The sequence below is a fragment of the Mya arenaria genome, chromosome 5, assembly GCF_026914265.1.
Source record: "Mya arenaria isolate MELC-2E11 chromosome 5, ASM2691426v1".
Lineage (NCBI taxonomy): Eukaryota > Metazoa > Mollusca > Bivalvia > Myida > Myidae > Mya > Mya arenaria.
In genome coordinates this window covers 76,026,338-76,038,608 of record NC_069126.1, presented here as the reverse complement: position 1 = coordinate 76,038,608, position 12,271 = coordinate 76,026,338, and the positions used below count along the sequence as shown (strand labels likewise).

General features: G+C 32.7%; 1 protein-coding gene across 3 annotated transcripts in view; it reads right to left on the bottom strand.

Moving 5' to 3' along the window:
- LOC128234461 (uncharacterized) overlaps window positions 1-12,271 on the bottom strand; it is a 41,091-nt gene that overhangs the window by 14,487 nt on the left and 14,333 nt on the right. The window contains exon 1 of one of the 3 annotated variants that reach the window (XM_052948714.1): window positions 3,763-3,958. The exons of the other annotated variants lie outside the window; for them this stretch is intronic. The gene's annotated coding sequence lies outside the window, so the exon portion shown is untranslated. Of the gene's footprint in view, window positions 1-3,762; window positions 3,959-12,271 lie in introns of those variants that run through there. 3 annotated transcript variants of the gene reach the window in all.

Sequence of the window (12,271 nt, the reverse complement as noted above, 5' to 3'; positions counted from 1 at the left end):
AAGAGCTTAGAACAGACATAAATAACAATGTTTCTATTGAAGATTTTTACAATTATTTTTCTTCATTGCAAAATTGAAATTGTTGAAGTGGTGGATAACTTTGTTACTTAGGTATTAACTTTTCGTATACTAGAAATATGAATAATGCTGTTAAAATGCTGAATGAACGGGCTTTAAAGCCATACAACCATTTATAATCTGATTTTAGAAGATTTTCACTAGATATTAAACTAAATTATCATTGTTTGATGCTCTACTGGTATATATTATTTTATATGGATCGGAGATTTGGGAAGCATTTTGATCATAGCGAGCTAGATAAACTCCATTTAAATTTCTGCAAATATAAAATCATTTACGTATAATAATCATTGCCAACTTTGGAGAAATCCGCTGAAGCGAAAGTGCCTATAGAGTTATATAGGGAAAATATGGTTAAACAGTTCTCACGACTTAGTCTTTCAACAGATCAATTTACTTCCTACATATATGTTAGGATAATTCTTGCCCTTGAAGATGATGGTTTTGTATTAATTGTATGATTTTTACATTTTGGTCCTTTTTAAGGATTTTGTTGGTCATTAAAAGTTACATTGCAATAAGAAGGAGCTAAAAATTGTTTTGCTATTTAAAGTTATTATAGACATCTGATCGCTTAGCTTCCAGCGGATTATGATGCAGAATTTTTTCTCTTTCAAATGCACTTTTCGAAATAATGAATTTTTAAATATCTTTTGGTCCTTTTTGAACATTTATGTAAAATTTGTAGAAAATCGATGCTTAAAAATTGTGCATTCAACTGTATTATAGCTTCCAGCGGATTATGATGCAGAATTTTTTTTTCTCTTTCAAATGCACTTTTCGAAATAATGAATTTTTAAATATCTTTTGGTCCTTTTTGAACATTTATTTAAAATTTGTAGAAAATCGATGCTCAAAAATTGTGCATTCAACTGTATTATAATGGCTTTACGGCAAGGTTAAGACACTGGGTATGACATGTGCAACGAAGTTTGTCATTTATAGCAATAAAATTATTCCATAACCATTTCGGATTTTTTCTTTTATCATTATTGTAATAAAAGATATATATAATACTTGATTATTCATTTACATTAGTAGTTAAGAAATGTCATATATTGTTTTTGTGTATAAAAAGAAAGTAATATATTTAGCAAAAATATTCCCTTTTTAATAACAATCACTATTACAGACAGTGAAAACGTAAATCTTTTCTTATAAAATATTAATGTTTGAAGTTTCATTGGCAATTTTGGAAATACATATGGGCTATGAAACATTATAAATAAGGGTATTCAAAGATAATAATTTACATATCTACATCGATTCAACTTGCTCATTAGTATTGCTTAAGTTCTATAATTCTTAATGGTAAACATTTTGCTCTACCATTTTCCACTCAACCAAACATGTTTATAAATTTAGCGTAAATATAATTATTCTGATTAGGCAAGAAATGTCTTACATGGAATTTTGTCAGCATATTTTAGTAACGAGTGCACTAGGTTTTCATAACGTGTCAAAATGCCATTAAATCAACGTGTTGTTATGGAATAAAAGGGTGTACCTGTCTTATTGTCAATACAACATAAATGACATTTTAACTGGTATCGTTAAAGACCGGTACTAAATGATAGCAACTGTAGTTAATATTTCATTTGAGCTGTTCCTATCCGAAATTTTACACCCAATTTTGTGTAACACTGCTATTAGAAAAATTACCAACCTGTTAAAATAGGTGTGTAAATGGCCTCAATTAAATGTCTTGATAAACGATCAATTATAGACTTCAACAAAAAGACACGGAATATAATATGTAAAAGAAGTAAGTTTATTTGAGATGATTTGATATTTCAGTACTTTATCAACTAACGTTCTCCCTATAGAACAGCTCTACCTTATTATGGCTAAATCTAAAATCGTCCAAAACTGAAATTTTCTATCGAAACTTATAATAAAAGGACGAGTCAACTTTGTGATCCTCATAAATTTTGTATTTCTTATCTGCCTTAATCTGACACTGCGTCCAGTAGATAAATAAGTGCTAAACTAGCGTATCTTAACGCTACTATTGCACTGAGAGGAGAAATTGATAGAGACCGTCGTTACCCTGATAAGCTCCAAAGTTGGCAATGATCGAACAAGGAATTGATCTACCATTCTATAGTAGAAACCCAAGTATGTACAAGTTTATGGAACTTTTGAAATCGCAAAACATCGTCAAAGCAAGAAATCTAAGTAATTTATAAACCAAGCATTTATTATAAGAAATTTTATGACAAATAATACGATTTAGACTTTTAATTAATGATATTAGCCTCCCGAATCCCGATTATCCTGTAATTTCAGATATGTATCATTTAAATTTTGATTTAGATATTTATCATTTGTAGTTTTAAAACAATTCTCTTCTCTGATATGTATTTATTTGTCTTGACGATTTTGTCTTTGTTATATGTCGTGTTTCATAGTGACCATATTAATTATTTTCTGATGCATATGTTTTGTTAAGAAACTGTTATTAACAAGTACACGACAATAAAAAAAAATCATGTCTGTCTGTCGGTGTGTATAAAATAGAACGACCCGACCGTAACCAATAATTACAGATTGACAGTTGAAAAAAAGGTCGCGGAATCAGCTGATTTTGGCATCAATGCCTTCAATTCAGTCATATACGATAATTCATAATAGAACAGATCTTAATTGTTTGGAAAACTGCCGAAAATTGTAGTACTGTTAAAGCATTAGTATCGCTTTAAGTCATAAAACTTCAATTTTCGAACCTGGCTTATTTAAAAACAAAACTTGTCCAAAATGTCAATATGTCAGAGTATAGCTTTAAATTGGTGTTGCATTAAAGAGTTTGTTGATAATTTTGAATGTTATTGTACAGTCTTGGACTAATCAATGTGAAAAATGCATTCATATTATTTCCGTTGTTCTGTATTTTAGGCACTGGCATAAACCCCAACATGCCAATTACCTAAAGGTTGACCTGCAGTAGATTAAATACATGTATAACAACTGCAGTGCAACCCTGGAAGGAAAAATAAGCGCATGATTGGCCGACCGAATAAAGAAAAAGAAACAGTTACATTTTAAAGCCTACAAAAAATGCTTTAGTATGGCACATCCTTGGCAATGCCATATTGTGAATTTGGCTCTTTAAAATGTGAAGTGGTTAAAGTGGTCTAGTGTATAAGGTGTCCGCCTTCAATCCAAGGTTGTGGTTTCAAGCACGACCAGGGTACTTTCTCATGGCCTCAGAAAAAGGACGTCGGTACTGGTTTCTACCCAGGAAACAGACTGGAGAGTTATTCTAAAGGCTTTCAGCCTGCGTCGTAATGTAGCTTAAATAATTTGGCATAAACCAAAAATTGGGCTGACTAACAAACAATTTTACCTTTGTCCTTACTTGTTTTGCTATCAGTCAGAATGTTCATATTCTTCATTTTTAACTACAAACAAAAGCACATACTATCGCACTGTATAGCATTATGAGATTGCATCTATACGTTTGTGTGTAAATGAATATTTCTAATTTAGAATAATCTCTAAATAAGATCAAATTGACTTTAACAGAACATGACAGGTGATTTTACAGATACATTTTCTCATTGATTACAGGTTTGTTTTCTAAGAACTGGATATTTATCTTCTATAATTGTGTAATTTACTAACACTATACATACACCGGTCGTACGGGATCAAATTAGTGTTTTATGATGAAATATGTACCTTTTCGAACCAATCCTTTTTTAATCAAGCTAAATTCTTCCGGTATTTGCTTCTTATATACTTAAAAATAGTCATTGTAGTAAACAAAATAAACCCATTTTGGGCAAGGGCCCAAACAAAACTATATTGTGTCTTACAAACACCACATACACGCATACAAACACTACACCGATAAATGGTCCGACCACTTGTAAGGGTATTTGTTCACTGACATATACACATGTGAATGTAATAGTGACAGTGGAAATTATTTTCGAATTTTAATGTATCGGATTGGTTCGAAGCCGCCAGAGGCGGTCATTATTGGAAAACCTAACGCAAAACAATCCAATATTTGTTGTCTTCCTGCAATTTGACATCGACCGTCGTCCAGTATTGCGATCAAGTAATCAGCTCCTCAGAGCATTTATTTATAAATTATAATGGTGGCCATTTAAAGCCTTTATAATAACTCTCCAGTCTGTTTCCTGGGTAGAAACCAGTACCGACGTCCTTTTTCTGAATGTGGTCGAAAATTCGCGATATTTTGAAATATTGGTTCGCGAGACGTTTAAAATGTAAAAGATATACGAAAATAAATAATCTGGTCTGAATAATAGAATGACTGGTTAAAATATAACAATATATGATATTCAATTAATTCACCTTTAATTCTATAAATCGAGATTGGGAAAAATGCATGCATTTGATATCTGTCAGGACAAATGCATATAAGCAATCAATATGTAATTTTCATACTTCTGGCAAATCATTTGATATGACAAACAAAATAAAAATGTTTTAATGTAAATAAAGAATAAAGTGTTTTCTTGTGCCAACATAAGAAAGGTAGTATAATTATGAAAATAACTATAGGGGTATAACGCTACTAAGTACTTTGGGGAAACTTTTTACACGAATTTTGAGCAACATACTATCTGAGTGGGCCGAAGGTTATTCAGTATATATTGAAGCACAGGCTGGTTTTAGGTCGAATGTGGGTACGATAAATACTTTTTTTGTTCTTTATGGTTTATTGACGCATGTTCTTAACCAAGGTAAGCAACTGTATTGAGTAGTTATCTAAATATTTACTAAAGCCTTTGAATATGTTGAATAGGGATAATTTCTAAATGCTCTAGAGACAATTTTCTATGAAAAAGGTATTAATGGTATCAATGTTGATTCGTTTAAAATTTTCTGATAGTATATGCTGATGATATTATTATTATTATGTTTGCTAATAATGCTGGGGACTTGCAAGAAAGACTTAATGTATTATCAGAATATTGTGAACGTTGGAAATTAGTTGTGAATACTGATAAAACAAAACTAATTAATTTTAGGACGGGAAGACGACTACCGGCAAATTCTCATTTTTATTACAATGGTAATGATTTTCAGGTTGTAAATAAGGTTAATTATCTGGGAACGGTTTTTACTCCCCGGGGCTTATTTTAAGTTGCCAAAATTACAATTGCAGGTCAAGCTTTAAAAGCAATTTTTAAGATGAACAAGTATTTGTATAAATTTACGAACCTTACTATTAAACATTACTTAGATTTGTTTGATAAGCTTATTTCGCTCATTCTAAATTATGGAAGTGAAGTCTGGGGCTTTGTCAAAGGCACGCCATAGAGCGAATACATATATGCAATACTGTAAAAGATTGTTGGGTGTTAAAAGAAGTACACGAAATGATTTTATTCATAGTGAGCTTGGACGTGTATATTACCAGACAATTAGATACAATGATATTGTATAGTATTACGTACATATGATAACAAATTTATTAAGAAAATATATATTACTTTATTGAATGACTGGGGAAGGCATCCTAATAAGAAAAAATGGTGTTCGTTATTACGAGATTTGTTAAGTTCACTCGGTTTTTATGATGTATGGCTCTTCCAAGAAGTAGGGAATGATAAATTATTCCTTGCTTATGTTAAGCAGAGACTAAATGATAATTTTATCCAAATCTGGAACGTTAGATTAGAAGTCTCTTGTTAGTAGTAGAGCATTGTTTTATAACAATATAGCATGTTTTAAACTCCAACCTTACTTAATCTCATGCACTATTAAAACGTTTAGATTTAGTTTATCAAGGTTACGTGTATCTGCACATAGTCTTTGATCGAGAGTGGAAGATGGGTGAACCTGATGAGAGGAAATGTAACACATGTCAAGTCTTAGAAGACGAATACCATTTTGTACTGGAATGTGGCATATACTCTGGTATAGGATGTAAATATATACCAATATTTTATAGACGCAAACCAAACATGCAAAAGATTATCTAATTAATTACATACGATAAACAAGACCTATTAAGACAACTTAATATATATGTTTACAGTGCATTTTTAGTAAGATCAGTTGACATTACAAGTATCTTCCATGGCCGAGGAGAGTGAATCATTATTTCTTGAAAGGTGCGTGAAAACTGTTTTATGGTGACAATTAAAGCGAGAATTATTAATTAGCGTTCTAAATATTGCCACAAGACAATGTTGTGACCATTAAAAAGGAGTTCCATACGGGCATTTTATCTTCGACCGTGGGCAAGATAAGAATTTCTAGCATGGTTAAATTATTGGATCTACTTATCTGAGGAGAGAGAAATATGTGTCCTAATTATTGCATGTGTATTGTGATCTATCCGTTTATCATGTAACGTTTTGTATTGAAAAGTTAGTTATGAATGTTACTCGTTTAACAAAAATGTATGAACTACTTTTAAATAGAATAACTGTTACATAAGTGAGTGTTCAGCTTTAATTATTTAGAAAAACTGATTCGAAAGTAATAGTTTCTTTAATGATGTATGCAAATACTGGTGAAGTAACTCTAACCTGAAACAAAATAAGTACGCTTTTTAAAGTACGCATGATTGCTTAAATCTATGAGTATTTATTAAATATTACTTTTCACTTCGACAAATACTTTGTCTGTATTGTTACTAGACTGAATACTTACACGGAGTTTTCATGTACAATGATTTTCTGTAGTATGTTACCTTAACAACTTTAAATTATCTTACCTGATTCAGATAAGACTATTACAAAAGTAAATTTTAGTTAAATGAGATCCCTTAGGCTCCTTATAGTTTCGTTTTGTATAGGTTGTCCGATATAGGGAGTTACAGATATTTGCAAACATAACTCTCATCATAGAACAACTATATATGTACATGTACATGTATATGTATACCCTTTATTTCCACTCATCTGTGATTATGCATATAATGTTATTGCCATGTTAATATAATTAATAGATAGCATTATAAAATATTTTGATTTCCTGAACTTATGAATTGATGTATTTGCTTATCTAATATTTATCTTTATTTTTGGTTGTTAAGATTTGTAACTTGTATGCATGGAATCACCTGAAAACACTATATTGTATATGTATCTGTCCACATGGGGTATGGCTTTCTGGATATTCTGTAAATAAATCTTGAATCTCTTGACTCATAAAGCTGCACTCTCACAGATTGAACGTTTTGACAACTTATTTGTTTTGTCTTGGAACAAGCCAACCTATGCAAAAATGCATGTAAACCAGTCATATAAGACTGCTGACAAAAAATAGATCGCAGATTTTTATGTTAAAGTTCAAAAATTGATGTTTTATGGGTTTTTCTTAAACCGTTAGTAACGCTTTTAGCCATAAAACATTAATTTTCGAACGGAAATATGAATATTTGTGATTTGATATTTTGTCAGCAGTCTTTTATCACTGGTTTGCAAATATTTACACAAAGATTTGCTCATTCCAAGACAAGAACTAAAAAAGTTGTAAAAATCAATAAATCTGTGAGAGTGCAACTTTAAAAAGCATTTTATATTTCGGAATAGTCTTTTGTCATTTCAGTATGCTTTTATGTCATTTGTTTGAGGACTACCTAATTAACCAGTATTGAGGTCGTGTGGTGATTGCTTCTATTTTAAGAAAGATATTTGCATGTTTGTTACTAAGCAATTTATTGATTTTTTTTAAAAAAAATAAAAAATACAAGACAGTGTTGAAGAAGCATTTCAGCGTGAATGTCAGATTCCTTTTTAAAATAACAGAGTTGCCGAGGTGCTTAGACATGCAGATTTCCCCATAGTAAGAAAAAATACGGCAACGATCTCTTCTTCCTGATTATTTTTCTGAGCAGACAACAGGGATTTCAACAGAATCTAACTAGTTATATGAGCGTTTACTACTACTACTACTACTACTACTACTGCTGCTGCTGCTGCTGCTGCTACTACTGCTGCTGCTGCTGCTGCTACTACTACTACTGCTGCTGCTGCTGCTGCTGCTACTGCTACTGCTACTGCTACTGCTACTGCTACTGCTACTGCTACTACTACTACTAACACTACTACTACTACTACTACTACTACTACTTCTACTACATCGTTTAATTAATTTAATTATTAATTAACTATTTATTATTTGTACCTCCAGTTTCCTATGTTTTATATCCTTAATAGCGAAAAAGTGACTTTTTTTTAAACAAATAAAATGCCCCAGTGCGCTCTATTTGTATAAGAAATGTTTGCAAATAATATATGGATGTAACCTGAAATATGTTTTAATAAATTCAACGTGTACTGTTGCCACTCTGACAACTATTTGTGCCAGAGTGTGTACACAAACTGCGGGAAAGCCCTTTAAATAAAATACTCCGGAGGATTGAGATCCCCGGGGTCATTTTTCACAGCGGAAGGTGGATAATTTTTTAACAGAACAGAACAGAACAGTTCTGTTCTGATATTTTTTTAACGTCAAAAAACTATCCCGACCGTTAATTAATTGACCTTCGCTGTGTGAAAAGTTGACCCTCGTTAAAGATTTATCAAGGCTGGTATTTAATATCAAACTTAATATCAATCCTATGGTCTTTTTTCATTGACTTTTTATTAATGACTAAGTCAATCTAATATCCAATTAACCCATTATTGAATAACACCCTAACTGAAGTCATGTCACTGCTCAACGTTGAAAAATGAATACATGAACAATGACCCCAAAGTCGCATGCAAGGTACTGATTGCCACGCGGCACAACTTTCAGTCGATTAACATTTTATGGATTGTAACTATCAATTCAGTGAAACGTATGCAACAGGGTAAAAATACTATTTGTTTGCTTAGTCTATAACCATGTATGTGCACTAATAACTAAAGGTGCCTTTTCGACTACACTTTCAACTATAGGGGTAGCGCTGTTTGTTGTTGTTGTTGTTGTTTTTAAACACTTCTCTTTGTGAAATGGAGTAATCAGTTTAGATCCATGAAGACAAAAAGGGACAAAACTCCAGCAGACATGTGTCCTACAAATTATAAACATGATTTTTTATGCATTAGTATACATGGGTGTAATAAATCGGTGGCTCAATTTTATCACAAAACAAACCAAAGCGAAGCATAAAGCGGGTTTGTAGTACTATCTTTGAAACAAGCCCATTTAGACCTTATGACTTCCCGGACGATAATTTAAACAGCTGTGTGAAGTTAGCTAAACATACGACATTGAACATTGGACATTCAAAATCGAATGTTGTGCTGGCACGACATTGGACATTGGACATTCAAAAGTGAAAGTCGTGCTAGCACGACATTGGATATTCAAAATCGAATGTTGTGCTGGCACGACATTGGACATTGGACATTCAAAAACGATTGTCGTGCCGGCACGACATTGGACATTGGACATTCATAACCGAATGTTGTGCTTGCACGATATTGGACATTTAAAATCGAAATAGCACGACATTGGGCATTCAAAATAATATGTCGTGCTGGCTAGTTGTCTTGGTAATAAATATAAATTTTGGACCCATGCTAGACAGAGACTTCGAATGATCCTTTAAGATAGATTTGAGCAGTTCACGCGTCCATTAACTGAATAATATGTGGCCAGTATTGTAGTCGAATTGAACTGCTTGTTTTATATTTGAACATTCTTGGACTGGTGATAAGGCTGCAATTCTAATTTGTCCATTCAAATTATTGTGTTAAATAACGACATTCAACTTGGCTTTTATTTTTTAAAATATGGTTTATAATAACGTATATCTGTCTATTCATAGTGACCAAATATTATTTAGGCATCCAATGGAAGTGGTAAATATTAAGAGAAAAAATATAATGAAACGACAACCAGTATACAAATAATAATTGTTGGACATAGGTCATTTTTACTCATTAATTATCTGTCAGGAGTACCCTTTAACATAATACCAAAATTATATGGGATCCCCATGCATCAAAATGTAGCATTATCGCCAATGGTTTATGCATTGAGAAGTTTAGCTGTGTGTGTATGTTGCCTTAAGTCACATCCATGTCCGACAATATTATACATTTGAGGTACCTAACACATATTTAACAAAGAAATTTGTATTTGAAAGTCCGCAACATTGTTATTGAGAGTTGTATTAAAGCAATCCTTTCGATTGATATACATACATATTCCCATGTAAATGCAGACACATTCATTAATGTAATATAATTATTCTAAAGCTCTGTAGATAAACCCATACTGAAGTGCACATTTGTTGGGTTTATATAATTATTCGCGCTTTGTTTCCTTTCAACCCTTTCAACCATTGTCAGTTCTGCCCAAGATGCCATTTCCAATGGCTCTGGTGTCACATTTTACATGTATAAATTGTATATTCTGTAAAACCTATAAGAACTTATGTCGTATGTGATGAAGACGTCATTTTGAATTCTTTAATGTCGATGCGATTGATTATAAAACGCTTTGTGTAATTCTGTCGACTTATAAATATCAAAAAGGTTTATCGAACACAATTATTTCATATAAACTTTACCAAATGAAGACGACGTAGCATGTTCGACTAACTGAGTCGATAAAAAAACAAGTCGACAGGCAAGAATAGGTTACTTTATCGACTCATTGACAATATTTTTTTGTGTTTACGTAAAACCAGATAAAAAAGATGAACGGACGATTGCATTTATACTTGTAGGAATCATCAATGCATGTCTATATTTTCCATACATGTATGTCATTATATACTGTGGATATAATTATCTTCACTTCCTTTATAAATGGTACTAGATGTGTAGCAGTGGTGTGTAAAAAATAAGCTTATTAAAAATATGCCATTTTGAAAGCATTATCACTGTTTGTCTACATATAATACACGATCATTCATAAGTATATTCATTTGAATCTTTCTCTGCATATGTGACATCATATATATATCTGAATCATGCTTAAGTTTCAAATATTGCGATGGAATCGTCATGACAATGCTTCTCTTTGTGTTAATAAATTTTATAATGGTTCATTGCTTTTTGATCTCTAACCCTTTTCCAATAATTTCAAGACAATATCTCAAACAAACAAAAAATCCGAATATTGATTGCCATCAAAATTAATTTAAAAACGGTAAAAAAAACATTCATTCATAAAACATGTCATACATTGATTTGAATGTGCTAACTGCTAGCACGACTTTCACTTTTGAATGTCCAATGTCCAATGTCGTGCCAGCACAACATTCGATTATGAATGTCCAATGTCCAATGTCGTGCCGGCACGACAATCGTTTTTGAATGTCCAATGTCCAATGTCATGCCAGCACAACATTCGATTTTGAATGTCCAATGTCCAATGTCGTGCTAGCACAACTTTCACTTTTGAATGTCCAATGTCCAAGGTCGTGCCAGCACAACATTCGATTATGAATGTCCAATGTCCAATGTCGTGCTAGCACGACTTTCACTTTTGAATGTCCAATGTCCAATGTCGTGCCAGCACAACATTCGATTATGAATGTCCAATGTCCAATGTCGTGCTAGCACGACTTTCACTTTTGAATGTCCAATGTCGTGCCAGCACAACATTCGATTATGAATGTCCAATGTCCAATGTCGTGCTAGCACGACTTTCACTTTTGAATGTCCAATGTCCAATGTCGTGCCAGCACAACATTCGATTGTGAATGTCCAATGTCCAATGTCGTGCCGGCACGACAATCGTTTTTGAATGTCCAATGTCCAATGTCGTGCCAGCACAACATTCGATTTTGAATGTCCAATGTCGTGCTAGCACGACTTTCACTTTTGAATGTCCAATGTCCAATGTCGTGCCAGCACAACATTCGATTATGAATGTCCAATGTCCAATGTCGTGCTAGCACGACTTTCACTTTTGAATGTCCAATGTCCAATGTCGTGCAAGCACAACATTCGATTATGAATGTCCAATGTCCAATGTCGTGCTAGCACGACTTTCACTTTTAAATGTCCAATGTCCAATGTCGTGCCAGCACAACATTTGATTTTGAATGTCCAATGTCCAATGTCGTGCTAGCACGACTTTCACTTTTGAATGTCCAATGTCCAATGTCGTGCCAGCACAACATTCGATTTTGAATGTCCAATGTCCAATGTCGTGCTAGCACGACTTTCACTTTTGAATGTCCAATGTCCAATGTCGTGCCAGCACAACATTCGATTTTGAATGTCCAATGTCCAATGTCGTATGTTTAGCT